Below are 27338 nucleotides of genomic sequence, written 5' to 3' on the forward strand. Positions count from 1 at the left end.
TGTTTGTCCTGCATCTGGAATGGTGCCCAGTAAATATCTAACTATTTCAGTGTACCCCAAGTCAATTAAGTTTCTCCCAATTCTCTTATAACTCCTAAGATTTTACCTAATGCAATCTTCTGATTTATCATCTAAGATCAGCACTTCTTTCAGATCTTAGCGTATTTACTCAGAATTAGAGACACAAAATCCCCCAAAAACCTAAAAGAGAAGTTCTGCTGTCCAGTGAAAAACCAATGGTGACTTTACTTTGGGATAAGAACATTTAGTGTTAAAATACCTTAACTGCAAAATGACATCCTAATCAAGATATAAGAAAGCATACCATCTGAAGTCTACAGGTCAGTACAATGCATCTGTTTTCATCTGGGTCCCAGAATAAAGCATTATAATGGGAGTGTGTATGGTTTCACTTTGGACAATGGCCCATCCTAAAGACTGGGCACCTGAGTGATGCTCCAACCATCTGAAGGTACAGGGACAGTTATGAAAAGGCCTGCAGCAGAGCTCCACGCAGTTGCATAGAAATACCCCTTGGAGCGCCCTCCAGGGGTCAGGCACAGGTCCAGGGGCTTTATGTCATTACTTCTCTTTATAACAAAGAGCTATAAAGCAGCATACAAACAATGATTTCATTTTTCTAGAATCAAATGTTATGTTTATATGCGTACGAAAGGTTCAGGAAGAATAAACACCGAAATATTAATAAACGTTCTGGGTGTTCTCAGCATAAGCGAGTGACTTTTCTGTATTTTCCAATCTTTTACATCAAATGCTTATTAATATTGTCACCAAAAAAAGAGGGTTTAAAATAGCACCTGGAAAGAGTGAAGATCTGCTGCCCAGAGGTTTTTCCTCATAGTATTGCCAGTTCCTTCCTATGCACCCCTCAGGGGCAGAGGGAGGAAGGGTCCCCTGAGAGAGCACCTTGAGCCAGCAAATTAGCAAAGCTCATGAGGTCAGGACACGAAAGGCTATGTGAGCAGTTGGTGAGTAATAACAACACTGCATGACAGGACCTTAGTGTCTTTTTCCTGTTACTGAGGCCACCACCGGTTATATTTGATATACTGTTAGATAAAGGCAAGGTGCTATACAAATTCTTTTAAGTCTGTCTGAAATCTGTACTAGGCTCTTAAGAGTATACCCTGGAAATGACTTCAAGAAACCACCTTCTGTTCCAGAAGAACAAGGCAGAGCATCATTCAAGCGTGATTCTGTGTAAGAGGCACATGGTTCAATTCTCCATCACAGAAAAGCCAGAATGTTTTACATCTAAGTAAGTATTTCCTATTTCCAGGGAAATTGATGTAAAACTGTCTGAAATACAGACATTAAAAGCAAATTCTCAGTGTCCTTGGACTTTACATTTGCCATTTTCACCTTGTTTCTATGGAAACTTAATAACAGGCAAATGCTGAAATTGAGGTTTCTCATATCACGTTATTGAATGTCCCTTCAAAATTAAAAACAATTTGAAATAGAAAATCTATCACATTAAACATAAAAGGCAATTCTATACTGTGAACCCTGTATTTCCAGCTTCTCTGGTTTACATTACTCACTATAGGCTTGTGCTCACTCCCTGGTCCTTGACCTGCCCTCTCACCAGCTTCTCCCAAGGTCCCTCTGCGTCCAGAGCTCTGTCGGCTTCCATCGAGGCCGTCGGAACACACTCCTTAAAACACAGCAACTCGCACCCGGGGAAATTCCTGGTCCCCCGTGACTTCTACTTTGACTCTTACCCACTGTGATGAGTTTATAGACACAGGGGGAGCAGCCGTTGCTTCTGAGTTGTATACAGTGATTTCAAACGGGAGTAATCACGACGGGAGGAAGTTAAAATGGGCTCACTTTATGGAGAAATATGAAATATAAGCTGCAATCTAAAGAGTTTGTAAGCACCACAGAAACTGAATTTGGCACATTTCCACCTGCATGTCAGCCTCTTCTGCTCAGCAGCTGTGCCACAGTCACTTCACAGTCTAAGTCTCGGTTTCCTCGGCAGCAATGGAGGGAGAGTACACATGGGCCTTATTTGCAGTTAGAAGGGCCAAAGGAGATACACATGGAAGGGAGTTGTACACCTTAAAAGAATTAAATCAAGGTCCTCTTTAGCCTCTCATCCAACACTACCCATACACTAACTGGTTTATAAAATCACTCAGGGGCTTATCTGGCAGCGCCAAGCAGAGCGAGCAGAAGTTTTCACAGGTACTTACTTCCCTCGTGTTTAAAGGTACACTTAACTAATTCACGTAATTTGTTCATTTATTTCACAATATTTGAATATTCTGAAAAGCGAGTACTTTTCAGTTACAAAGCCATGTGCACCATCTGGGTGAATTCACACGGCTAATTATTCTAACATTTAAAGAAATTAAAAGCTCAACTAAAGTTTAAATAGAATAAGAGCTATAGTACATTTGCTCTATGAAATAATCTCTGGCATTTACATGAAACAAATGGACCAATGGGGTTTTAACATCTTTGTGAAAGAATGTTTTCTACTTCAAAACCAGTCTCCATTAGCTACACTGTCATCAGGCTTATTTTCCAGCAAGTACTTCTTCTCCCTCCCTCTCTCCTCCCTCTACCCCCCCACCCCCCTTTAGGCACCTGGTCTTCAGAAGTTGTACCTCAACATTCCTACAGTTAGACAGGAATCTCCCTGCAGGAGGGAAGAGGACCTAGAGGGCGCCATGGAGACGAACGTTCTGAAGATATATTTGTGTCAAAGTAAATAAATTAATCAGACTCAGAGGGTTCTCCTTTGTGTAAAACAACAACCAACCAAAATAGTATTCTCGGTAGCACTGGCAGCATATTACACATCATTCAGTAATTTCAAGTCCCTCTCCCACCATTTCCCTCTGTATTCAAATTACAGTTGGGAGGAATAAAGGAGCTTCTAGGCAGACAACTGAACACAGCCTACTTAAGACCACCACGTAGAGTCCATGTCAGTTGTCTATTTTGAATTGAAATAATAAACTCTAACATCTTTGCAGTTGAACTATCCTGAGTATCAACTATCTTAACAGGTGGGAGCCAGGGTATCCCCAGCCCCTACCTGGTTCGTTCAATTAAGAACCTTACGGATAAGTAAGGAGAGGGAGATGGGATGGATACTCTGAAATTGCGGTATTCAAGTTTTCACTGACAAAAAGGAGAAAATATACCCAAAAGTCTTCACAGAGGCCCACGAGACATTAAACAGAGGCATAAACAGGAAGGGCCAAGGACTGGAGTGTCTCAGGCTGGGTTGGGAGTAAGAACTGGGCATTTGGGTAGTGAAGAGGGAAGGAAACTGGCCAGACAGGACTGGAAGGGAATAAGGGGTGGGGATGCCAGGAAGAGCCAGCTCCATGAAAGCCGGCTCCAGGCAAGGAGCCTGAGGGGGTGGCTCCCTGCTAGGGGACCCTGGGGTCAGCACAGGACAGAGGTACTTCTGAGAGCAGTGAACACCCGCCACCTCCTTACCATCGGGCTTTTCCACGTCACTGAGGCGCAGGATAGGGTGGCCATCACAGAACAGGGAATGCAAGTTGTCAAGTTCCATGGCAGCCGTGGCTGGTGGTTCTGCCACTGAGTTCCTGGAGCCCCCCCCATACACAGGAGTCTCATATTCCCGAGGCCGCCCTCCAGAGTGCTGGCCCAGCTTGGGGCTGGCATTGGGCTTCAGGCAGCAGCAGGACAGTTTGTTCCCCATGAGGACCCTTCACTCCTTGCTGCTGTCACTGCCTTCACTCAACAGTCCCACCCCCCAACTCCCAACAGTGCCAAAGCCCTGTACAGCACAGGGGCCACTGGGCTGCCAGGCCCTGGGCAGGGCTCAAGGCCTGGCTGTGCCCCTGCTGCTGCCCCCCGCTGCTGTCAGCTGTGACCGCCTCCACTGAGCTGACTAGTCTGTGAGGACGGCGAGCAGCCTGACTTAGTCCAAAGGTGTGGAGATCAGACAACTGCTGAGAATCACAGCCACCGCAAGAAGAGAGCACAGCCGAAGCTCCTCCTCCTTCCACAGCTGCTTCTCAACTGAAGGCAGTTCACCTGGTTGGCACCAGCCAACCAGAGCACATTCCGAGGTCACCTGGTTACGAGGGACCCATTCCGCCCAGAGTTCCATCCAGGCCCCCACCTTACAGGGAAGGCAGTGGTTCAGGATGCCCCCTCCCTGCCCTGCAGCCACTCCACCCCCTTACCAAGGGCACAGGCCTGGCCCGGTCTCAGCTTCCATACATAATTGCCTAACCAAGTCCAATGTTGTCAGGAGGGCAGGAAAGCTACAAATGTATTGGCTATGGCATCGGGGTGAAGCAGTGAACAGGAAGCGAGGAAGGGAAGACAGCAACTGAGGGCTTCTCTTCCTGAGCATTTGGCTGAGAAGAGAGATGTGGCAGTAGTGAGAGGGAAAGACACTGCTAGGATATGTTTATTCTTAGATGAAAAATACATGTATATTTATATGTTAAAGCATAAGAGCCAATGCAAAAAAAAACAGAAGTCAGAGGAGCTGGGAGAATGACGGGAGCAAGGCCCCCGTGAGCAGGAGGGACACACTCAGAGCAGTGATGGACGAGCTCTGGAAGGCCAGAGACGCCAGGAGGGAGCAGGACCTGTGCGGCCACAGAGACATTTTTGGTAGAGGGGAGACTTAGGAAGAGCTCGTCGGATGACCTCTGTCTTTATTTTAATAGGCTCCGACAGGAAAAGCCTCTCGGAGGGAGAGGGGGAGGTGTCGAGAAGTGTGCACTTCAGAAAAGCTGAAAGTACCCAACAAAACCCAAATATCATCTTTCCTCAAAGGTGGATGGGTTCAAAAGAAATTTGAGCAAAACCAAGGGGCTCTACTATAAATAGATGTCACAGAAGTAGAAGAGAAGGCTAATTATTTCCTCAAATAATTAACAGGAATAGCACCAACTTTTGGAGAAGAGTAGAGAAAAATTTAAGACAAAAATGACATGTAACTGAAAAAAGTGTGAACTTTTACAAGCCCTTTAATCACACATGTGCCAAAAAAATAAAAAGGAGCAGAGGGAGTGTTCCCCTTTATTAAAAGGACAGCAGGAGGGAAAGGTCAGCTCAAAAATCAGAGAAGCAGAGATTACTAATATTTAATAGTTTAAAAGATATAAGTAAGGTTTAGTGACAAGAACAAGCGATGTATTAAAACTTAGAGACCACAGTGAGTGGGAAAGGGCTCGATGAAGTTCAGTTTCAGTAAACAACATGGAGTTAAATCCTTAGGACCTAGTGAACGAATTCCATGGTGATAATATTATTGTCTAACGTCCTAGGAATGTCATTAGATACCATTCTGGATGACTCTTGTACACTTGATGGATGCCTAAGTTTATGTGACAAAGTAGTGCCTGCATTTATCAACAGATCCACACAAAAAGAAATGCATGACCTTGAATATTAAAGAATTTTAAACTTGTTAAGCCAAAAAATAATAGAAACAATTATTAGGAAAGTAGATTTTAAAACATTTTGTTTAAAGAAAACATTGCAGAGCAGTAAGAAAAAATCCTCTACTTCTATAACAGTAGCAAATCAGGGAGAGCAAAGGGAAGTGAATAGGAGTGATATGATTTGAGTTAGGGCAGAGTTTGATTTTGTGACAGAAACGGAGACCTTGGTTTTGCTCCTGATGGCTGAATATCCCCTGGGAGGACTTTATGATCAGTGTTTTACATGGTCTGGTGTGAACTCACTTCATTCATTCATTCATTCATTCATTCAATACCCATTCAATACCTGAGCCTTTACCACAGCCTACATGCATTTTTAGGTGCTGGGGATGTTGCTTTCACCAAGATAAACAAGGTGCCTATTCTCATAAAATTTATTTCTAGTAGAAGGGTCAACACACAGTGTTGCCCATCACACCACAAACTCATGGCTCAGGATGGCTATTGATCTCCAGCTATTCTGTCTTCATTCCAGACAGCAGGGCAAAATGATAAGGGAGATTTTTTTCAGAATATCCATATGGCACAGTGCTTACATATTACTGCCTTAAAGCCTAGTCACATGGCCACACCTAGCTGCAAGAGAGGCTCGAAAAATGTAATCATATAGCTCACTAAGTAAGACAGAAGAGAAAAGTGATTATTGGAAAGTAGCTAGCCCTATATGCCACAATATGTAAGGAAAGATTAGAAAAGTTTCAACTTCAGGAATAATCATGATAAAATTTCATAGCCCTTTGTAAGCATAAGTGAAAATTTTATACCAGCAGGTCTGTAATAATCTTTTCTGAAGCAAACAGGACAGGAACAGCGGAGAGAGGTTTAAGCTATAAAATGAAACTAGGTTACATAGAAGAAAGATTTTCCCGCAGTCAAGTGATCAGGATTACATAGAACATGGGTATTGTGACTAATAGGGGTCCAGCCTGAGTATTATAACGAGTGGTTCTTACAGAAAAGGATTTTGTGTGTAAGTAATATGCATATTTTTCCTGAGCTGAGCTGATCATCATCGTCATATTCTCAAAGGCATACGTAACAAAAATGTTAAGAATTACTACACCTGATTTGATGGGGAACAACTCTCCTTCCCAACTTCAGAAAATTATAATCCGGATTTGTTAGGAAGTAGGGCATTTGATGATGTTGATATTCACATTTCAGTAAACTGTCCGGTGCCTCTTCCACCTGTCCCTTTCCAAGCCTTCTGAATTCTTCTCCCATCTTCCCTCTTCTCACATCATGTAGGTTTCTTTCTGCCAAGTGAGTCAATTGACATGGGAATTTTAATTTATTTGATATGATGCTCTGAAAAAATAATAAGGGTGTTAGTTTGCCACACCATCAGGGCATTAATGTTTATTGGACAGGTCAGTGTCAGCCCCAAAGGTCCACTGTGATTACAGTCCCAAATCTCGGGGCATTTTATGAGTCCAGTTCTAAGACAGGCCTGCAGTGTTAGAGGAGGGTTTTTTTCTTTTCCTTTCCTTCCTTTTCATTTCCTTTTAGGTGTTCAGTAAGTTTATTAAATAAGTATCAGCAGAAAAAATGCCCGTCTCTCTGGTGAGTTCAGTGAGGTGTATGTGCATCACATATTTAATGGTATCTAGCTGGCTAGCTGGCTTTAATATACCCCTTTAAAAAGAAATAACCTGCTGACCTGTAGTTTATGATGAGAAATCAGCTGAAGGGAGCTCCTTTGTAGGTAACAGCTTGTTTTCCCTTGCCACCTCTAAGATTCTCTCTTTGCCTTGGACTTTTTGGCATTTTAATTATGATGTGTTTGGGTGTGGGCACCTTTGGGTTTTTCTTGCTTGGGACTCTCTGTGCCTCCTAAACTTGTGTGACTTTTTCTTTCATTGGTTAGAGACAGGTTCTGCCATTATTTCTTCAAACAGGTTCTCTAACCTTTGCTTACGTTCAACCTCTTCTGGCACCACTATGATGCAAATTTTCTTAGGTTTCATGTTGTTCCACAGCTCTCTTAAACTATATTCCTGTTTTTTAATTGTTTTTCTTTTTGGTTCTCTAATTGAGTGATTTTTTTCCACCCTGTCGTCTAATTCACTGATCCGATCCTCAGCTTCCCCTAATCTGCTGTTCATTCCTTCCAATGTTTTTTTATTTTATTTCTACTATGTCATTCTTAATTTCCTTCATAGTTTCTGTATCTTTTTTCATGCTGTTGAGCATCATTATAATCAGTATTCTGAACTCCATATCATCAGGTATTCAAGGTAATGCAAAACAAGGATCTGAAACCAAGAATACTCTATCCCACAAGGCTATCATTCAAAATAGTTAGTGAAGCACGGCTGGGCATGGCTCAGTGGTTGAGTGTCGACCTAGGATCCAGGCAATTGGGGCTCGGTTCCCAGTCAGGGCACATGCCCCCGTTTCAGGCTCAGTCCCATTCGGGGGCGAACAGGAGGCAGCCGATCAATGACTGTCTCATCATTGATGTTACTATCTCTCTCTCTCCCTCTCCTTTTCTCTCTCTGAAATCAATAAAGATATATTAAAAACAAAAAAATAGATGATGAAATAAAGATCTTCCCAAACAAAAAAGGCTAAAGGAATGTATCCCCACCAAACCAGCACTGCAAGAAATGTTAAAGGGACTGTTGTAATGAGAAGTTGAAATATAGAATGCAAAACACAGGCATAAAGAAATTATATGGCAATGGACAAATACCTATCAATAATAACAAATATAAGTGGAATAAATGATCCAAGCAAAAGACATAGGCTAGATGAATGGATAAGAAAACAAGACCCAAATATATGCTGTCTACATGAGACCCACCTCAGAACAAAACACTCACAGATGCAGGAAAAAACCCAAAAAAACTTCTAGAAGACTTTAAAAGAGAAATCGAAAGAAATACAATCATAGTAGGGGAATTTAATACCCTACTCACTTTACTGGATAGATCTTCCAGACAAAATATCAACAAGGAAACAGTGACTCTAAATGACACACTAGATCAGATGGGTTTAACTGATATTTACAGAACATTTCACCCTAAAGCTGCAGAACATGCATTCTCCTGTAGTACACATGGGACATTCTCGAAGATAGACCATATGTTAGGATACCAAACAAGTCTCTACAAGTTGAAAAAGACTGAAATCCCATCAAGTATCTTCTTGGACATTTATACCACAGAATACTATGCAGCTGTAAAACCGAAGGATCCCTTACCCTTTGAGACAGCATGGTGGGATCTGGAGAGTATTATGCTAAGTGAAGTAAACCAGTCAGAGAAAGACAAGTGTCACATGATCTTACTCATGTGGAATCTAATGAACAAAATAAACCAATGAACCAAGTAGATTCAGAGACATAGAGGCATGGAACAGACTGAAGAATCTCCCAGGGAAAACAGATGGGGGTCGGTGGGTGGGGAGAGATTAACATAAGAATTTATATGCATCTTTGCATAACCCTTGAACTCAGAAAATAGTGGGGTGAAGGCCTGGGGGAAGGGGTACAGAGGGGATGGGATCAATGGGGGGAAAAAGAGGACATGTGTAATACTTTCAATAATAAAGATACATTGAAAGAAAAAAAAAAGAAATAACCCGCCCCAGTTCAAAACTGAGGCTTCAAAGTTGAGTATTTGTCTTGCTCCAGCGGAATTTCCTGAGCCTACAAGAGAAACTGGCACACAGTGCTCAATAAATAACTAAGTTGCCCTGGCTTCTGTGGCTCAGTTGGTTGAGTGTAGTCCCATGCACCAAAAGGTCGCTGGGTCAATTCCTGGTCAGGGCACATACCCCGGTTGCAGGTTAGATCCCAACTGAGGCGTGTACAGAAGCAACTGATTGATATTTCTCACATCGAAGTTTCTCTCTCTCCCTTTCTCTTCCTCTCTGTAAAATAAATAAAAACATATTTCAAAAAATAAAATAAAATAAAATAAAATAAAATAAAATACTCAGTTCATTAATTTTATGTTTGGAAAAACCCAACCGTGAGAGAAAAATTAGCCACCTTTTGATTGTACACAGAATAAGGGAAAGAAAATCTACAGATAAACTGACTTAAGTAACAGGTTTAAACTCCTCCGTCCCCAACACCCTTGAAACAACCAGGCCAGACTTGTAAGCTGGCCGCCCTGTCCTCCGAAGGCCGTCCCAGAGGCTGGCCCAGCCGGCACCTGGGAACTTAGATTTCCAGAGGGTTCCCACCACATTTAGTTTAGAGGAGCCCCCTGTGCCTAAACAGTTTGTACAAACAATGTGGTTTGTATGAAACACGGGCTTTCCTTGTGGGTCTGGACCTTGGCTGTATGCTGGTATGGGATGCCCAGACGATGGGCCCCCAACAAAATCTAGGGCCACTGAGTCCTGCTGGCAGCATTTCAGGTGTCCCAGAACTGGGTGCTGGGAGTTAAGTGCTCCCCTGTGACTCCCCTGAGAGGGGACCTTGGGAGACAACGCCTGATAGCCCGGGACTTCTCCCCTGGAGCCTTTGCAAATTGTGCCTTTTCCTTTCCCTGCAATAAATCAAAGCCAAGAATCTGCTACGGAATCAGCAAACCTGGGGTCTTGGAGACCCCGATCCACCCAGCAAAACAAGTTAATGTTTACTCTTGCCAATTTTTACTTTGAACAGAGAAATGGCAAAACTCTTGTTTTATAAAATAAGTTGCATGATATTACTAATAACTCAATAAACTTGTGTGCGTAAGGTAGGTGCCTACAGATGACCCTGACAATCAGTCGCAGGCGTTACCTTGTCTCCATGTGCTTATGCTTCTCCCTAAGTGGAGACCTTCCTCCTGAGCCGCTCTGGGCCTGCTCCCCAAGGTGGGACTGTGAGGACCCCTGGGCTGCCAGGCGCTCTGGGTGCAGGTGGTGCCATGGCTCATGTTATGAATCTCCCCAGGGCTTTTCCCTCCACACTTGTGTCCAACTCTTTTACTCGGAGATTCCTCTTATTTATTGCTTATTTGCATAGGCTTCTTGGACTTTAATCCAAACCCGCTCAGGCAAAGCTTTGTTTCTAACTGAAGTGTGCTTAGTGGACTGAATTTCTTGCTGATACTGTCCCAGGAAGAAAAGGCTCTTGGCAGCCTCAAGCACAGAACAGGAGCTACTAGGACCCTGCCTGTGAGAGGCCGGCGCCCCCACCAGCGGAGCTGGCGCTGGGAGGTGCACTCAGGGCAGCCCCTGTCTTACTTCTCAAGGACTTTGTACCTGTGTTGCTGCTGATGGAGAGGAACGTTCATTAGGTGGGATGAACGGGAACAAGAGTTACCCGATTCCTGAAGCCGGCCTGGCTGGGCGTGTGGGGCGACCCTGAGGGACCTGGACTTGGCAGGGATGCGAAAGCAGGTCTCCAGGCAGAGGCACAGGCCCAGCTGGTCCGTGCCTGGGGCGCCCCGGGCAGCGGGTTTTCCAAGCCCCCCTTCCCGCGCCCCAGCCCCCCTGCAGGAGGGAGTGGGGCGGGCGGGCCGCCTCCTCCGCAGCACCCGGTGCAGCTCCCGCAGCTCCCAGGGGCCCAGGCAGGGCGCCCGCAAAACCGCCCTGGCCAGCGCCCTTGGCGGGCAGGCACAGGAGCAGGTGCAGGCTGCTGGGGTTCCCCCGCGGCTGGGAGCCCCTTCTCCGCCGCCCCCCCCCCCAGGAAGGCCAAGGGGAGCCCCCCCCGGGGGCGCCTTCCCGCCTCCCCGTGCAGCCGCCTGTACTCACCCCGCGGCGTCTCCCCCAGGCTCAGGTCAGAGGTTGTGCAGCTCAGCGCCCCTCCCCCGCACCAAGCCCGCACTCTCGGCTGCGAGCCGGCCCCTGCGTGGCTCCCGCCCGGGGCCCCTCCGTCCGGCGCCCACAGCCGCGCGGGGCTGGGCGGGGACTGCGCTCGGGCCCCTTAAGGTCACCAACCGACCGCGGCCGCTGGGGGAGGGGCGACTGCGGGAGGAGCGGTGGGCGCGCTGCGGGGCAAGTGCGGGTTCCAGGCACCCAGAGGGGGCAGTGAGGGCGGGGCCTGTGCACGCTCCAGGGGCTCAGGTGCGGGCACTAAATGTTTGCAGGGGGGGCAAAGTTTTTGTTATATTTTGAAGGTTAATCTTCCTGAAAAGATCTGGAATGTAGACAATTTATTTTTAGTTTTAAAGAAAGGAAATATATATTTAATATTAACTGAAGGAGATATACATTTTTCTATAATTCTAAATGGTTTCAAATACACTGAAGAATTCAGCATATTATCCAATGTTATCTTTTCAAACGGATTCTAATATTTAGAGTTTGAATATTCTCCTGCAAGGGAACAACTCTTATGCCATATTAATAAGAAATTTAAAACACACGTTTTAAACAACATGACAGCTAATAAATCAAAAAATTTTTCAATGAAAAAACAAAAAGAAAGCTGCCTTGAAGATCTGTCACACGAATTGTTTTTGATCAGGAGAGTTATGTCATAAAAGTCAGGAAGCTCCTTGGTTTGGCAAAAGAGTGATGAAGAGGGTGGACAGCGTCTCTATTCATCCCACTTGAGGCCAGCCCTGCATCCTTTAACCGGACCATACGCTACTCAAGGGAAAGACTGGGCACCTGCTATACCGATGGATGTAATTAGAGACCCAGAAAGGATTTTTCAGAATTGAATCAAATAATGAAGCCAGTTAATAAAGGTTCCAGATCTGTGGAAAATCTGACAGAAAGCCTTCTACATAGGTGTTTAAAATTAAAATTTACTGTTTCTGGACAAAAAGAAAGGAAATCAGATTGCCTTAATTGAAATAATTGAAATGTGCTTGGCAGTTCAAGTTACTTATAAATGTAGGAGCTTTCAACTTTTAATGAAACATGTTTAGCACTCACATTTTGATGAGAACTTTTTGCAGCTAATTCTACAAAGAGCCTGGAAAGTGAAGTTTGGTAAAACAAAACAAGACAAACAAACAAAATGGAAATTAAAAACTGAAATGGATTTCCTCTCATGTCCACTGTGCTGTTTTTGGCCTTTCTTTGATTCCCTAGTTGAAGCAGAGTGGACCTTCCCTGAGCTACTGGCTCCACCTGGGAAGTGAAGTGGTTCTGAGGCCTGTGTACTTGGAGGCTGCAGGTAGGAAGGGGAAGACCTGAAAGAATAACTTTACCAGCACTGTTACACCAGGAGTGAGAGATTAGCAGATGTCAGCATAAAGAGATAGTCTCTGTTTATTTCCTTTTAACCTAGCTGAAAAGATTGAGTCCTGTTCCTCATATAAACACAGCTGGAGCTTCCGCCCTTCCAAAAGGCCTAATTCCTCCCTAGGATAGCAGCACTTAAAGCTATATATAAAATAAATTATTTCATGTCCTTGGATATCATCTGTCTGCCACTCCCTTACACATGCCACACCCACACTCTCAAGATTCATAGTTTACATTTCTGGAGTAGCATCTTGGATTTTGCATTTTTAATAATCTCTACAGATCATTCCAATGAACAGCCAGGGTTGAGAACTGATGTCTGAAGGGCTAATAACAAATATATGACTTTTTCTTCCTTGTATACTTGTTTTATCTAAGTGTGTCCTAAGATTTTACCCTTTCTTTTTCTGAAATCTATTTGTTTATTGGTTGATTCATTGATTAATTCATGGATAATTTACTGAGTCTACTATGTTCCAGAGATTGTGTTAAGTGTGGTAATGAAGATAAATAAGAAACAAGTGATTTCAATATAAGGTGTCAACTATGATAGAGATAAACTCAGCAGTGAAGGGGAGCTCTTAACCTAAGGAACACAATCATGGAGTGACTAAAAAAATATTGATGGGGAAGAGAAGACAGGCAAGTAAGTTTGGACTGGCTCTCGTGCCCCTGTCCTTGGTGCTGAGCCATCTCTTCACCTGCTAGGGTAAGGAAGTTTTTCCCTAACACTTGGCTTCTCTGCTACCTCTCCCACTGATCCTGAACCCACTGAGGAGAGGGGTAGAAAAAAATGAAAGAATATAGATATAAGCAGATTAAAGAGATTGTTTAAGGGATAGCCACTGAGTTGTTGACTCAGTGATGTGGGAATTTGGGGAAGTAGCGAGTAGAGATTTCAAATTATTTATTCCCAAAAAGAAAATTTCTCCTTTGGAAAGGTAAGCTCTCCAGTATATTCTGGAATGCTCTACTTATGAACTCAGAGGCTTTCCAGAAGTACTAACAATCTGAAATTAGTCCTGAAATAACACCTTTAGGTGAAGGGGTCCTGAGAGGCATTCGGAGAGAGAAAGCATTATTAATTTAAACAAAAAGGACTTGTTCAAGGACTTACATATAATTTAATATAGCAGAACCATACAGTGTGATGATACAATATAATTGTGAAGAAGTAGCTAGGACTTGCATCATTATATCAGTGTCCCAAAGGGGAAAGATTGCAATAATCATCTGGATGCAGGCTGATTAGAAGCTGAACCCTCAGGTAGCAGCTGGGAAGGTGTGTACTTAAGTCCCTTCCAGGGAGAAACTTAAAGATGGGCATTTTTGCCTGCTCCATCTGTGTCCAGGAGTATAGCTGTGAGGTGGTGCTCCTGCACCCATTCTTTGTTTGCTGTGGTCCTGTGGGACTCAAGTGCATTCCCTGTTGAGTATGAGAGCCAGGCGACCTGGGGGATTTTCCCTTGGTTGGCTGCTAAAAAAGCTGGAAGCTAACTGTCAGCAGCAGCATCTTTGAAAGTATACAGATAAACCTCTTTCAGGGAGAGACAGGGAAATGGGTGATATTGTCTGTTCCTCCTGGGCTAAGGCTTGAGGAGATAGCTACAATGAGTGGTCTGCATCATTAAGAATTGTTTCTTTATTAGCTATAGTCTTGCGGGTCTACTGAGCACAAGCTTGTTGGCTTTCAGAGCTATGTTTTTTGGTAGCCCATATCTCTGGTGGGAGCCTTAAAAGTTGGGTGCTAGATATGGGGTCCAAACACTTCATTCTTCAGGTGAAGCTAGGAGTTGGGGCTTTCCTCTCAATTATACAGCACTGTGCTGGGCATGGGGTTTATGGTGAGAGAGTAGCTCAACTTTTCCACTCTGTTTCCGTGTGGCTATTTTCTCGTTTGTCTGATGTGTAGGAGTCACTCACTTCTGCATTTCTTTCACAGAATTACTCCCCATGTAGCTGCACATTCTGTGCCTTGTGGGAGGAGAGCTCAGGAGCCTTCCATGTCACCATCTTGGTTGACTCTTTGGTCCTCAAACATCTCTTAAATGTTCTGTTAGGTTCACTTGTTGGTTTAAGATAGTTATTACAGTATTGTCACTGGGGAAGGACTAGGCTCAGGCAGGTCTTCCTCAGCACAGTTCTTGACTTCTTTCAGGAAATAATTTGAGACCAAGTCCAGATAATTCTGAGAGTATGTTTAATAAAGCTTGGACCATTGACACAAAGCAAAGGCGTTGGGTAAAAGAAGCAAGATCACGCCAACAGGAGTGAGCCTTGGTGGAACTGCTTTGGTGCTTTAGAAATGTGAGACAAGAACTGAGCCTAGGCTGAGCTGCCTTGGGCTACTGCCCACTGCTCCCCTGGTCGCAAGTCTCATCAGAACCTTTAGAGCTTAGGAGAAAGAAAGCAAAGATATATGCATGAGGGGGGTGGGTATGGACATTCTCAAAGGAGAGCGTGTGCTGGCATCTTTTGTCTTGAGGATTCTTCTCTGTTTTCTGCAGGTGGGAAATTTAGGGGAGGTCTCAATCAGAATATTCATCAGTTTTCTAGGTGTGTCCTTTAATATGCTGACACATCAAAATGAGTGTATAGAAATGTTTGAGATCTTTCTCTGGTCAGCTTCACCTCTATCCTGGATTTGTCTGGCTCTAATTGGTTATTTAGTTATTTATTCCCCTGACTTCATCTGTTCTTGGGTTTGGCTGGCACTAATGGCACTAACTGGGTCTCTGTTATCTATCTCCCTGACCAGGGTGATTTAAGCTACTCACTCTCTGGTTGGGGAGGAGAGATGTAAACCATCTGCTCCTGCCTGGCCGGGCGTGACTCAGCGTTTGACCATCGACCTAGGATCGATCCAGTTGATCAGGGTTCGATTCCGGGTCAGGGCACATGCCCGGGTTGTGGGCTAGCCGATAAGTGACTCTCATCATTGATGTTTCTATCTCTCTCTTTCCCCTCTCCTTTCCTCTCTCTGAGATCAATAAAGATATATTTAAAAAACAAAACAAACAAAAAAACCCATCTGCTCCTAAGTGTCCTTCATTAGGAATGATAAGATTGGGCAATGTATTAACTTGCTGTTAATTGGTTGGCCATTTGTTTCCCCCTTCCACTTGTGAGAGAATTTTCCTAGCTTCTTACTAACTTGCCTCAGTATCATTATGAATAAATGGGTTTTTTAAATGGTTTATATGTTATTATTTTTGTTGGTCATATTTCCCATGTTTGGACAGTGGGAACTTTTTCAAGTTGTCTCATAAGTGGTTTGATATATTGTCAAATATTTTAAAATCATTTAAAGTGATTTTTCTCTGTGTAGTTAAATCACTAATTTGATACATGGATGACTTTATTTGTTCATTTTGCTTCCCATATTTAGGAATTACTTAATTTTTACTTTGACTTTTTCTAGTTATATGAAATATTTATATAACTCTAAAGTCAAGTTTACAACACATGTTATATTCAGAAAAATCCAGTTTCTGTCTCTAGCCCTTCCCTCACTCTATGTAACAGAATGAAATCCTAGGTCTTTCTGAGCCCATCTTGTTCAAGCCTGTGTTGTTCCCATGGTCTCCAGGCAAATAGCTTCTGCGTTAGACATGCTAAGCATTTACAGGAATTCTGCTTGGGGCTTGAGTTTTTACAAAACCAGCCTCTCCCATTTTCCTTTTCCCTGATATAAAAGAAGCCCAAACTCTGTACTTTCTTGAGATGGATTTGAGGATTAATACTTTTATTACTCCAAACTCTGTTGTTTTGAGTTTTGGACTTTTGAAGTGTTAGGCACATGAACTTTGAACTGTAACATTAACAGATAACCCTTAATGTATTTTATAGTTTATCCTGTAAAAGTTCAAGCCTGTATGTGAATGAGAGTATATGTATTTTTTATATTCTTCTTTTTCCTTTTATAGTTTTTAAAAAAATATATGTTTTTATTGATTTCAGAGAGAGGGAGGGAGAGGGAAAGAGAGAGATAGAAACATCAATGATGAGAGAGTCATTGATCGGTTGCCTCCTGCATGCCCTCCACTGGGAACCAAGCCCACAACCTGGGCATGTGCCCTGATTGGGAATCAAACCTTGATCTCCTGGATCATAGGTCGATGCTCAACCACTGAGCCATGCCGGCTGGGCTATATTCTTCTTTTTCTTAGTTAAATACTATATTTACTTTTCCCCAATCTTGTTTTTATTCACTTAAGATTATATTTTGATGATCACTTCATAGTGTGTATAGAGATAATCCATATTGTTTTTTGTAGCTGTGTGAGTTGTAATTGGGAGTTTAACTTATAATCTGTTTTATACTTTGTAATAGATCTTTAAAATGTATATAGAATAGATCCTGTCCTCTGCAACTGCACCCAAATCAATAAAATACCCTAGAAAAATCTCTCAAATGTGCACAAAGAGACACACACAAAAATGTTCAAAGAAGCATTATTTGTAATGGCAAAACATGAAAACATAGAAATATCCATCAGTAGTAGAAAGGATAAATGCATGCTGGTATATTCATACAATAGAATATTGCAATAGTGAAAATCAGTGAGCTATAGCCATGCACATTCAGCTTGAATGAGTCTCACAAACATAATATCAAGCCAAAAAAGCAAGTTGAAGGACATGCATGATTTTGTGGTAGGATAGTAAGAAGCTAGGAAGATTCTTGGGCAAACAGAAGGAGAAACTGAGACAAGAAAATTAAACCAGGCCAAACAGTTTGGGCAGATTGCAGCAAGCTTGTGAATCACAAGACCTTATCTTCCCCAACCAAGGACAGTTGAAAGCAAATGGCTAATACTCTCCTCCTTAACCAGAGAATACATTACTTAAATCACCCTGGCCTGGGGAAATAGAGAACAAAGATCCTAGCCAAACCTGAAGACAAATATCACTTAGGAGATGCAAAGACAGGCAGGGAGAAGGGGGAAAGGAAAAGGGGAGTTTTGTCTCATCCACTGAACTAAAAAGTCAGCCAGCTTAGGACTTGCCAAACAAGATGACCAGGTGTGTGTACAAACAACCCAAGATAAGCAGAAACAACTTAAGAGGGGACTTTGAAACCTAATCTTCTACCCAAGATATCTGGCAGAGAAACCTTGAAACCTATAGGAGGAAGGGTATAAAACCCCTTGAGACCCCACTGGGCACATGCTCAGAACAACTTAGTTGCCCACTTGTGCTTTATGCCAAGTGTATTTTTAATAAATTTGCTTACTTTGCTTCTTTAATAAATTCGCTTGCTTAGTTACCACGCTCCTATCTGTCTGTCACTTGTCTGAAATCTTTCTTATGAGGCCAACAAGAACCAAGGAGGGAACAACCCTCTCCCTCCAACTCAGGGGGCTGTCCAATAACATCTTTTATGGTGTCCTATAACAATTTCATCTATAAACAGATAAAATTGTGCAAAATGAAACCATATATTGCACAGGGATACAATCATAATGCTAAAACCATAACTAAAATGAAGGGAATGTAAACAGTGTTTAAAATGATAAAATACCTAAGGGAATGGAGTGGGTAAGAAGGAAGGCATAAGAATAAGTCATTCTGATGCCTGTATAGCTGTACCAGAGCATAAAAAAAGAAAGGTTTTTATAAAAACTAGCATATAAATTTTGACAAAAATATCACAAAAAAGAAAATTATAGGCTAGTCTCACATGTGAATATCTATGCAAAAATCCTAAATAACAAGGCAAATAAAATCTAGCAATAAACTAAAAAAAGTACACAAAACCCAGTGGAGTTTATTCTAAGACTTTAAGAAAGGCTTATTATTAAGATATTTATTAAAATAATTCACCATATCAATAGGCCAATAGATATAAAGATATAATCATGTTGATAAGTATAGAAGAGGCATTTGGTAAAAATTCAATGTCTGTTACTAATTTTTTAAAAATCATAGTAAAATAGGAATAAATGAGTACTTCTTTAATATGATAAAAATACATTGGTTTAACCAGAATATAGAAATATATTTATGGCAAAATACTGGAAGCATTCATATTATAATCACAAATAAGATTAAGATGTCACTATCCCTATTACTTGATATTAATATTTAAAAGTTAATAGTTTTCTTATATAAGCAATAATCAGTTAGGAAATAGAATGAACAGACCAAGTTTTGTCACTATAAAGATGTTTTCAAATATCTCTACAGAGGGATTTAAAAGAAGACAAATAAATAGAGAAACATACGTTACTCATGGATAGGAAGGCACCTTACACTTATCAGTTCTTCCTAAATCAATGTTATATTCACTAAGATCTCCATGTAAAACTAGACCAAGATTTTGGGAAAATTTTATCAAAAATAATTTTAAAGTTTGCTTAGAAAAATAAGCATAAAAGAATACTCAGGAAATTTCAGAAAGAGAAGAGTCACAAGAGTAGAAAAGCTCTGTGATATCAAGTTATAGTATGAAGCAGTTGAGTGTAATAGCTAAGAGATTGTCTCTAGGGCCAATCTAGGGTCAAATTTTGGCTCTTCCACTTATTATCTTTGTGAACTTGGTAAATTACTGATATTTTCTATTCCTTATTTTCCACTTGTAAAACACTTATAACAGTACCAGCACATAATAAGCATTTAATAAGTTTTTGCTGTTGTCATTATGAAGTCACCTTAATTGATAGAGTAAGGTACTTATACTGAAATAGATGGACTAACCAATGGAGCAGAATAGAGAATTCAGAAATAAATGCAAGAACTAATAGGATTTCATGTATAAATAAAAGTGGCATTTCAAATCCTTGTAAAGGGTGAATTAATAAGTAATGTTGGAACAACTGGTTAGTCGTCAAAAAGTAGATTCCTACATTACTTCCTAAATACAATATAATGCAGAAAAAGTTTTTCGATAGAACAAAAATTTAAATGTAAGAAAAAAATCAGAGAAGTGCTAAAAGAAAATATGCAAAAATTGTTTTTATAATGTTGGGATGTGGAAGCTTTTATAAGAAGGCATAAAACCAGAATCCATAAAGAAAATGTTAATAAAATTTCTTCCATAAAAATTAAAACGTTATGGCCAAAAGAAAACCAACAATCAAAACAGAAATAGGAGATTCCAAGATGGCAGTGGATTATGTGAAAGCTACACTGAACTTTTCCCAACCAAATTGGACTTACAACTAGAATATAGAAAAATCATCCTGAATAACCAAACAAAGACTAATTAGAGAGTGGTCTTATAACCAAGGACTTAAAGAGGAGGCTATATTGAGACTTTAGGAAGTATTGAGCATGAGAGGGCTGGCCAGGCTCCCACAGACAGCAGCTGAAGTTCTGGAGGGATATCTCAACTGTGGGGCTTCCCCCTGAGAAGTCTTGTGTTGAAACTTGAAACCAAGCTCCCCAGGCCAGAGCATTAGAACTGGGAAAGGTGCCCACATAACATCTGGCTGTGAAAAGGGTTTTTATCTACCATGAGGAAATGGCTAGAAATGCAGGCACCTTTATAAAGGGCCAAAACACAAAATTTCACGTGCAGCCACTCACATTGGGTCCCAGCAGAGGGAGGGCAGAGGAGACTAGAGCTGCGTGAGGAGAGTCTAGGGTTGGTGGCTCTGGGGAGAGAGCTGAGAGGACAGCCGCCTGGACCCCTGTGTTTAGTCATTCCGCTATGCTGGAGAAGCCATTTTTCTCAGGCAGACCTTTCCCATTCATGCAACATTCGCCTGGGGGGAAACAATAGCCCCACCATTGGAATTCTCTCACCTCACCCTGTGGTACTTAAGCACCCAGCTGAGGACTACAGCTTGAGGCTCATTAAGTGACTGAAACCAACATACAGCCTGCAGGCAGAGAGGGATCCTTGGGTGCTTAGAGTCTTTGCCTGACCTGCTCCTGGGCCCAGGCTAGTAAAAGCAGACCTTGGTGCTCAGCTTGATCCTTTGCACACACATCCAAGCCCAGCAGAGGGAGCCACAAGTTGTGGATTGCTGATAGCTCCAAACAGGTTGCTCAGGGCCAATCACAGAGAGAGTCTGACCTTGGCCTGCACCAGAGTCCCTATGAAGAGGTCCAGAAACAATACACCCCATGTTCAGCTTCAGACAACAAGAGAGCAGGATCCAATAAGCTTCACAAGCAGCGTATCCACAGGGATACATATGTGCATGCACCAAATCTTGCTGAGGTGAATTTCATTTCATATGACCAGCACCTGCAGAGCAGCCTGTACACTGTGTTGGGGGTTGAGCTTCACTGTCGGCCAGCCTGAGGGCCAGGCCCTTGCACGAATGGGCCAATAGCAGTCAAAAACTACAGCACGGATGCATATGGTGTGTGAGGGCTGCACCCACCTCCCCCAGGCAACCTTTGCCTCTTGGGTTGTTGTGCTACTTTTCCCCTAACTTTGCTACATTTCTATAGTTAAGTTGGTTTCACTTGATTTATATTTAAGGGGGAAAAAATGAAAACACCCTTAAAGATTTGTTTCAATTCCTCTTGCAAATAAAACAAAAATAAATAAATGAAGTGGCAAATGTGAAAAAAAAAAGCAAAAAAGGAAAGGGCCCTGGCCAGTTTTCTCAGTGGTTAGAGCCTGGCCAGGTGGATGGAAGGGTTGCAGGTTGGATTCCTGGTCAGTTGCAGGTTCTCAGTCACATCAATGTTTCCCTCTCTCTCTCCCTCTCCCTCCCTCCCCCCTCCCTCCCTCCCTTCTACTCTCTCCTTGGAAAAGCAATGAGGATTTAAAAAAGAGAAGAAAAGGGAACCCTCATGCACTGTTGGTGGGAATACAGACTGGTGCAGCCACTGTGGAAAGCAGTATGGAGTTTCCTCAAAAAATTAAGATGGAACTGCCTTGGGACCCAGTGTTTCCACTTTTGGCATTTTATTAAAAAAAAAAAACCAAAAACACTAATTCAAAAGAATATATGCACCCCTATGTTCATTGCATTGTTATTTATAGTTGTCAAGATTTGGAAGCAGCCCAGCTGTCCACCAGTAGATGAGTGGATAAAAAAGCTGTGGGACACTCACACAATGGACTACTACTCTGTGGTAAAAATGAAGAAAATTTTACTCTTTGGGACAGCATGGATGCACCTGAAGTACATTATGTTAAGTGAAATAAGCCACTAAGAGAAAGACAAGTACCATATGATTTCACTCATATGTGGAATTTAATGAACAAACTGAACTTACAAGCAAAATAGAGACAGACTCAGAGAGAGCAGGCAGACAGCACAGGGAGGGGCGCAGGGTGGAGGAATTGAGCAAAAAAGAAAAAAAAAGGAGAGAGAGAACTCATGGGCATGAACAGTGTGATGATTGTGGGGGTGGGGGGTGGGTGGGGGTGGAAGAGGGCATAGAGGGGATAAATAGTGATGGGGGGGAAAGTCCATGATTCTATATATATGTAATAAAGCAAAAACAATATTTCCCTACACCCATTAAAAAATACATTGGCAAAAGTCAAGGAAAAGATTTGTTAAGTTTCTGTGCCTGAAAAAAATGAGCAGACTTTGTTTTTGCTTTAGGGGAGAAGGTGTAGAAAAAAGAGACATGGACATAGAAGGGGGGCTCATTCCCGGGGCTGCCTCAGTGTCTTGCACCTCACTTACTACTCAGTTGGGCAGCCTCCCTCTCCCCACCCTTTTTTGCTACTCCCTTCCCTCTCCTCCCTTCCTCCCTGTGGCAGAAGCAAATTTTGCTCATATACTTCTGTGGAATTATTTAGTCATGCTAAAACAGCATCTGATATAGAGTAAACAGTCAATAAATATTAGTCATAGCAGAGATAATAATGCTTTTTAAAATTAATTCATATCCTGTGTTACTTTGTCTCCTGCATATACCCATGTCCTCAGTGTCTCACCTTGTATCCCAAATGATCTGGCAAAACAATTTTTTTAAACAAATGCAATTGCCATCCTGTGAGAAGTTATGGTGCCAGGGATAACAGATAAATGTGAAAGGAATTACATATATATATTATAAATTATATGTGTATACACACACATTGACACAAACACAAGTATGCCTAAAAATATAGCCTCATGCCTGTATGTATTCCTCAGACTTTGCCTTGTATATGTTTGCTTCTATGTTCAATAATACATATAAATACAGAAACACACCCATGTACCTGCAAATATGTTTAATTATATTTATGCATACTTTTATTCTATATATTTATTCTATATATTTACAGGTGTATGGAAAAATGCCAATGTGGTATAGCCAAATCTCTTCACAGAGGTTCTCTCTAGGGTGTGTGAAAGGACTTTCAGCTTCTATTTTTTACCTTTCTGTATTGGTTGGCTTTTTAACATTTTTTTTATTTTGGGGGAAAAAAGGGGACTTACAAATGAAATAGAGTGTTTGGAAGGACTGTAAAAGATAAAATGAAGACAGAAAATATTCCCAGATTTTAAATTTTCAACAAAATATTTGGAGGGATTTAACACCATCATTTTCTAAATAAATGTATTCAAAAATTCTAAATTTATGAATCTTGAGCTCTCTACTTAAAGACAAAAAAAAGGAAACAAAGAACCAACCAACTGAGAAGGGGAAGAGAAATGGGAAGAGAAAGAGTGTGGAGCCAAATATATTCATTTGTTCATTCATTCACTCATTCATTCTCTCTCACTCTCTCTCTCCACCCAAACCCTGTGCGTGTGTGTGTGTGTGTGTGTGTGTGTGCGAGCGCGAGTGCATTTTTTTTCTAACTGTAAGTTACTGTTAGGTGTTTTGTTTGTTTGTTTAAATATGTCTTTATTGATTTCAGAGAGAAGAAAGGAGAGGTAGAGAGAGAGAAACATCAATAATGAGAGAGTCATCGACTGGCTGCCTCCTGTGCACCCCCACTGGGGATCGAGCGCACAACCTGGGCATGTGCCCTGACTGGGAATAGAACCATGATCACCTGGATCATAGAGCGATGCTCAACCACTGAGCCATGCCGGCCAGGCAGGTGTTTTTATAGTAGACTCTCAAAGAAGCAGACTTGAACACTGAGGAGTAATATAATGCTTCATATAGAGCATTTAGAGATTACAGATCTTTTACTTTTTAAAAAAAATTTGTCTTTATTGTTGAAAGTATTACAGATGTCCCCATGTTTCCCTCCTTGATCCTCTCCACCCTGCACCCACCCTACCCCCTTCCAGGCCTTGACCACACTATTGTCTGTGTCTGTGGGTTTTGCATATATGCATATAAGTTCTTAGGTTAATGTCTCCCCACCCCCCTCCCTGCCCCCACCTTCTCTTTGAGATTTGTCTGTTCTATGCTTCTATGTCTCTGAATCTATTTTGTTCATAAGTTTATTTTGTTCATTAGATTCCACATGTGAGATCATGTGATACTTGTCTTTCTCTGCCTGGCTTATTTCACTTAGCATAATACTCTCCAGGTCCCTCCATGCTGTCCCAAAGGGTACAAGATCCCTTTTTTTCACAGCTGCATCATATTCCATGGTGTGAATGTCCCACAGCTTTCTTATCCACTCATCTAATAATGGGCACTTGGGCTGTTTCCAGATCTTAGCTATTGTAAATTATGCTTCTATGAACATAGGTGTGCATAACTTTTTTCTTATTAGTGTTTCAGGTTTCTTAGGATATATTCCTAGAAGTGGATCACTGGGTCAATGGCAGTTCCATTTTTAATTTTTTGAGGAAACTCCATACTATTTTCCATAGTGGCTGCCCCAGTCTGCATTCCCACCAGCAGTGTAAGGGTTCCCTTTCTCCACACCCTCACCAGCACTTGCTATTTGTTGATGGAGCCATTCTGACAGGTGTGAAGTGATACCTCATTGTCATTTTAATTTGCATCTCTCTGATGATTAGTGACTTTGAGCATTTTTTCACATGTCTCTTGGCCATCTGTATGTCCTCTTTGGAAAAGTGTCCATTTAGATCCTTTGCCCATTTTTAAATTGGATTGTTTGTCTACCTTTTGTTAAGTTGTATGATTTCCTCATATATTTTGGATATTAACCCCTTATCAGATGTATCTTTGGCAAATATGTTCTCTCGTACAGTGGCCTCCCTTTCCATTTTGTTGATGGTTTCTTTTGCTGTGCAGATGCTTTTTATTTTGATGCAGTCCCATTTGTTTATTTTCCCCTTTGTTTCCCTTGCCCTGGGAGATGTTTCAGCAAACACATTGCTACGAGACATGTCTGAGATTTCGCTGCTTATAGTTTCTTCTAGAATGTTTATGGTTTCACCACTTACATTTAAGTCTTTTATTCATTTTGAGTTTATTCTTGTGTAGGTGTAAGTTGATGGTCTAGTTTCGTTTTTTTGCATGTACCAACACTATTTATTGAAGAGACTGTCTTTACTCCATTGTATGCTTTCACCGCCATTGTCAAATATTAATTGAGCTTAATGGCTTGGCTAAATTTCTAGGTTCTCTGTTCTGTTTCATTGATTTATATGCCTGTTCCTGTGCCAGTACCAGGCAGTTTTGATTACAGTGGCTTTGTAGCATAACTCGACATCTGGTATTATAATCCCTCCAACTTTGTTCACAAGATTGCTGCCACTATTCAGGGTATTTTTGGACCATTTTACTTTTTAAAAGAACCATTAATTATGATTTGCCAGCCTCAGTGACAGCATTCATCAGTATGCTGACAATGTGGCTCAGAGTACAGTTTCTCTTGATTTAACTGTGCTCAGTTCCACTTTCTGCTTGTGAGAGAAAATTGGGGGCTATAATTATATACGAAGAATAGATAAATGGCAAAGGGAAAGATTTGCCCTCCAAGAACCACAATAGAGAATTAGAAATGGAAGATGAGAAAGTTGCAAGGATGCCAAATAATTACTTTCTGCATGTTCATATAAATCGAGATGCAGGAACTTTATGATGATGATAGAGATCACAGAACTGCTGGTTGTTGAGGGAGACTACCTGCTTTGAAAATAGAAATGTCAGTGTGTTCCTTGTATCCTGCAGTGTGAACGCAGCAGAAGAAAATAAAACTGAGGATCCAGAAAACATAACTTTCCTTAGGATGATCTCTGAAACAGCTAAGTGAGTCCATTCTCTTTAAGTGAACATTTGAAGGGGATGAAGCAAGTTTAGGTGCTCTCTGAATTAAAAGACACATGGAGAACAGGGGGGAAAACAATATGAATTCCTTGAGGAAGATATTGCTACTTCCTGGCTCTACCATTTTTACAGGTTGTAACTGTGGAGGAGACAATATGATACTAAATTTCAGAACATGTTCTCTGAGATAATAATGTTGGCACCAGTTTCTGAGTATCAAATAGGTGCCAGGCACAAGCTACAAAGGTGCTGAGGAAAAAGTCAACTTCAGGTGACTTCATCTTACATGGAAGGGTGGTTAGCGTGTGGGGAGCTATTGGGACTATTCCATGTGAATGTGGCATTTTTATAAGCTGATTATGGGGTAGAGGAAATGATGAGGGGTGAGAAGTATTGAGAAGGAACACTCAGACATTTAGGCGTCTAGTTCAATGCTGAGTTCAATGCTGGGTTCAACCAGTGTAATAGAGCCCCTTTTAATCTAGAATGATTGAGAAGTATGATATTCCAGTTACCTGAGTTTCTATAGAAGGAGAATAAGTATTGACACATTTTGTTAAAGGCAATAAAGTGAATTTGCCACCAGTTATTTATTTTGTTTAATATGTGGATTAAATGATAGGTTTATTGTTTTTGGATAATTCGTAAACATTTGGGGAACCAATTATGCTACGGGTCAACTTTACTATCAATAATTTACAGCAAATAAAGTTCCTGGCCCTTCTGAGTTCCTGGGTGACCCTGTTCTGTATAAATAGTGGTTACTTGACATTGATTGCTTATTCTTACTGCTTTCAGTTACTCATAAAACATTTCTTGAGTACCTGCTGCGTGTCAAGCACAATGGCAGGTGTGGGCACACAAATATGGACAGAGCAGGATCACTGGCCTCAAGGAGCTCACAGCCTGGGCAGGAAAACATCTAAATGAAGAAATAAATTATGCCTGGTAGGGGATGTGCGGGAGGCAGGTGACTGATGTTCTGCTCTCACATTGATGTTTTTCTCTCTCCCTCTCCCTTCCTCTCTCTTTCTCAAAAATCAATTAAAAAAAAAGAAAAAAAGAAAGAAATTGCCCACAAGTTTAGGTGGTTATAGCCATCCATGACTAGGCAAGGAACAGAGCTGGAAAGATGGGAGGACATTTAGTCTTCTTTCTGCCATGAAGTCCTGAAACCAAAGCTCTAATTCACCAAGTTTGACCAACAAACTCAAGGCAAAAATGGTTTAATGCTAAGCTTGCCTTTCTGGATTTCTGCTTTCAGTAAGCTGACCTGAGAATTTTTTATTTGTTGCTAGATCATGATGTTTATAAAATGTTTTAAATATGTTATCCAATAATTTTAGCTGTTTTCAGTTAGAAAGTAGGTATGAGAGTTTAGGTCACCATATTACTTTCTTTCAGGTTTCATTATATCTTTATTTTCTTACCTCTAATTATTTCTGTTCTCTTTTCTTGGACCTCGGCTTGAGTCTATAATTCTCTTGAATTTCCCCTTGCCTTTTCCACCTCTTTGTCTATTGTTTCCTGTTCTTAGACATCTCAGATTTATTGTATCTATTGATTTGTTTTTCAGCCAACATAACTATTTCTATATTGGTTAGTTTCTATTTAATAAATGAAATATAGTCTTGGCTCTTTCTGGCCAACGGGTGACAATAGGTT

At 41.5% G+C, this 27338-nt stretch overlaps 1 protein-coding gene across 4 annotated transcripts in view; it reads right to left on the minus strand.

Moving 5' to 3' along the window:
- Positions 1-11282, minus strand: part of LOC308557921 (cyclin-Y-like protein 1) — a 50118-nt gene extending 38836 nt beyond the window's left edge. Inside the window, exons 1-3 of one of the 4 annotated variants that reach the window (XM_081138822.1) lie at positions 11175-11282; positions 9258-9353; positions 6541-6733 (exon numbers count right to left, since the gene is read on the minus strand). The gene's annotated coding sequence lies outside the window, so the exon portion shown is untranslated. Of the gene's footprint in view, positions 1-6540; positions 6734-9062; positions 9139-9257; positions 9354-11174 lie in introns of those variants that run through there. The other 3 variants (XM_081138824.1, XM_081138821.1, XM_081138823.1) reach the window with 3 other exon arrangements.
- Positions 11283-27338: the final 16056 nt, after the last annotated feature.

Source organism: Miniopterus schreibersii (assembly GCF_964146895.1).
Source record: "Miniopterus schreibersii genome assembly, chromosome: 1".
Lineage (NCBI taxonomy): Eukaryota > Metazoa > Chordata > Mammalia > Chiroptera > Miniopteridae > Miniopterus > Miniopterus schreibersii.